Source organism: Montipora capricornis, chromosome 9 (genome assembly GCF_036669925.1).
Source record: "Montipora capricornis isolate CH-2021 chromosome 9, ASM3666992v2, whole genome shotgun sequence".
NCBI classification, from domain to species: Eukaryota; Metazoa; Cnidaria; class Anthozoa; order Scleractinia; family Acroporidae; genus Montipora; species Montipora capricornis.
Genome location: NC_090891.1, coordinates 7,819,096 through 7,821,852, shown reverse-complemented (window position 1 = coordinate 7,821,852; position 2,757 = coordinate 7,819,096).

The window sequence follows — 2,757 nt, the reverse complement described above, 5'->3', positions numbered from 1 at the left end:
TTTTGAATATCTGAATGATTTTGGGTCAGATTAAAGCGATATATTGTTAAAAGTTCCCAAGTTATCCCTTTTCGTGTTAATTAGTAATGTACTAACCAGGGATTGTAAAGCTAGTATAAGCAATGGTTCATATGTAACACATGGAGTAGAAAATTCACGGAAAACGGAATTTAGAAAGTTATCCAGGGGTATGTATTTAAAGGTAAATTGGTGTTGTAGACTTTATGCTTCGATGTATTGTGCACATCAACAAGTATCTGTTCTTCTCTTTAATGGTTAATATTCATTGACAGGAGTCTCACCGTTCAGAGAGTTTGCGTTGAAGTTCACTTCACATTTTTATTTCTCGAGAGTTTCAATAGACGAAGTGAAATAAATATGACAGATCGACTGACCCACACCACAGTATTTTATCTTTTCGTCCTGCCTGGAAACGAAACACTATTTTTTTTTTAATAGCTTCTTGTTGAAATAGTTTCTTGTTAAAGGTCTGGTCCACCGCATGGCATATTCGGCTAGTAAGTTCAACCTTTGCAGGAAAAAACCCTAGAAAAACCCTGGTTGACATCCCATTGATCCTAGTAAAACAGCTTTCAAGGTGATGTTTTAATGTATGGATCAAATACCGGTGGTGAATGTGCAGCTGTACCACTATGTGCCATGATATGTAATTGTAAAAATCAAGTGAAGCTATGCGAGGATCATAGCTTCACTTTATTTCATATTCGCAGTTCATATATGATCCATTTCGTATATCATTTCATCGTTGATTCATTCCTCACGGGAACAATAGAACCTACAAATGACCAGCTCCCAACGTCAGTGGCTTCATAGCTCAGTTGGTTAGAGCCTCGCACTGGTATCGCGAGGTCGCGGGTTCAAACCTCGTTAAAGTCCTGAAATTTTCAGGCTTCTTTACGCAATTGCAAAAATTGCGTTTATAACTGCGAGGATCATAGCCTCACTTGATTTGTTTGTTTTGCTCTAAAATGCGAGCGAACAAGTGCTTTTTTAATCCGTTTGCCAAACTGGTTTTCGATGTGCTTCGACAGTACAATAGGTTCTCGTAAAATTAGGGGTTAGTGTTGGGGGGTAAGTGTTGGAGCGGATCTTGTTTGAAGTTCGTCCTTTCTTGGTTGCCTTGCCGTATTTTGTCGATTCTTGTTCCAAGCCAACCTGGCGTGTTTCAGTGAAATACATCAAAATGTGGATGATTTCGTTTCCAGAGATAAAGTGGAATAAAGTACATCTGTAAAACTCTTCTTTGACCTTGAACTGACAGTGTTTTTTGTGGCTTCTAATTTTAGCGTGTTTCCTATTCGCTGGCTATTGACAGTCGACTCTGAAGTGGCCTTTTGTCCTTTTCCATTCCCTCGTTGAGGGTGTATTTGTTTTCTTTTAAAACTCATGCGGTTCAAGAAAAAATCATTGCCAAACTGGTGAATTCCAAAGTAAATTTTACTCGAAAAACCGTTATCTTACTCATCGCTTTGTGAATCATGCGATATCGGTTTTTATTATATAGATATTAGGTGCTATTACACTCACCATGGTAAATGCCATTTCACATGGTAAATTATCCCGCGGTGCCTCACACTTGAGTTTTAGTATACCACGTTAACTAGGGGTCACACGTTACGAAGATTATCGAGGTAAAACGAAATCTCACGCAATTCATTGGCGGCAAATTTAATCACAACTTCATCAGCATAGCGATTGGCTCTTGTACCTCGGGCATCAAAACAACCTTGCAACTTCCCACGTTAAATGTCATGGGCGCTTCCACTGATCTTTTTGACGTATCCATGGATATTTAACACGGGAAATTTACCTCGGGAAGCGTCGGTCACACTACTAAATACAGTTTCCCGTGGTGAAAAGGCAATTTACCACGGTAAAAGTGCCCCGTGTAACCGCACCTATTGATGAAATACCAGGATTTCTCCTTTTACTAAAAAATCATATCTTCACCGCACGCAGTGAACATTAACATTAACGATTTTGACTTGGATGATGGCGGGTAAGACCATATTCGCTCTCTCCATTTGTATTTATGGATTATACATTTTATTCTTGTCCAGTTCCCCAAATCCTTCTCGAAACGATTTGGATCAAATGGCGAAGTTCAAGTGCAGTGGTCGTCAAGCTTACTCTGACGCCGAAAACACCGAAAGCTGTTACGCGTTTTCTGCTCAAGCTGCAAAACTCACCAAATTTTCGAATGTGCGTTGCTGGTATATTATCCAAACTATGAGAGTGAAATTGATTTTGAAACAGAAGTATCTTGGAAGACGACTTGTTTTTACTCCTGCTTCTATTGCAACATTCAATCAAATTATTTACCATTTGGAACTAACACTACAGCCCCTAACTGGAAATCATGCTGCTCATTGCTACTTTGGAAACATTCAAAATGGCTACCGAACGAGCATGGACAATGATTTTGATCCGATCACTGCGTTCAATCTGCCAAATAAAGGACTGAAAATTATACAGCTTAACCCTTGTGCAGCATGAGTCTGATCTGGTCTAGTTTGTTTGTGATTGATTTACAAACAGGGGAGTAAAAACGATGTTGACAATTACAGACCTATATCGGTCCTCCCCGTCATTTCAAAGATTCTCGAGAAACATGTTTGCAATCACTTCATTGCTTTTCTCACTGCTCACAATTTATTGCACAAAAGTCAATCGGGTTTTAGAGCTAACCACTCACGCCTGCAAAACCATCCTTGTCAAAATTACAGATGAATGGCT